Source organism: Penaeus monodon, chromosome 33, assembly GCF_015228065.2.
Source record: "Penaeus monodon isolate SGIC_2016 chromosome 33, NSTDA_Pmon_1, whole genome shotgun sequence".
In the NCBI taxonomy this organism is placed as follows: Eukaryota; Metazoa; Arthropoda; class Malacostraca; order Decapoda; family Penaeidae; genus Penaeus; species Penaeus monodon.
The window spans coordinates 18,145,947-18,146,335 of NC_051418.1; positions in this window are offsets into that span (position 1 = coordinate 18,145,947).

Here is a 389-nt window from a genome sequence, read left to right on the forward strand (position 1 = left end):
GTTCACCTTTTTCACAAGTGTAAAAAAACTACATTTTTTTGGAGACCCCATCCCCTCAAAAAGTGTACAAAAACGTTTTCCGGAAACCTTTTTTTTTGTCAAAGAGAGAAAAACCCATGTAAGTGTTGATCAAAAAGCAAGATTTATCAACACATCTGAAATAAAAATTTAAAGTCTCCCCGCTAAGTTTTATAAAAAAATTGCGTGTAAGCAAATGTATGGCAAATTATTTCAGTTTTGACAAAGCGAGGGTATGGCCCGGGGATTACGGGGGTTAAAAAAAATGTGAACCCCCCACACCCTTTAAAAAATAATGGGAAAAACAGCGTAAATAACAAAAAAAAATTTAAAACATTCCTTTAAATCTTAGGTGGATACCTGTGACATTT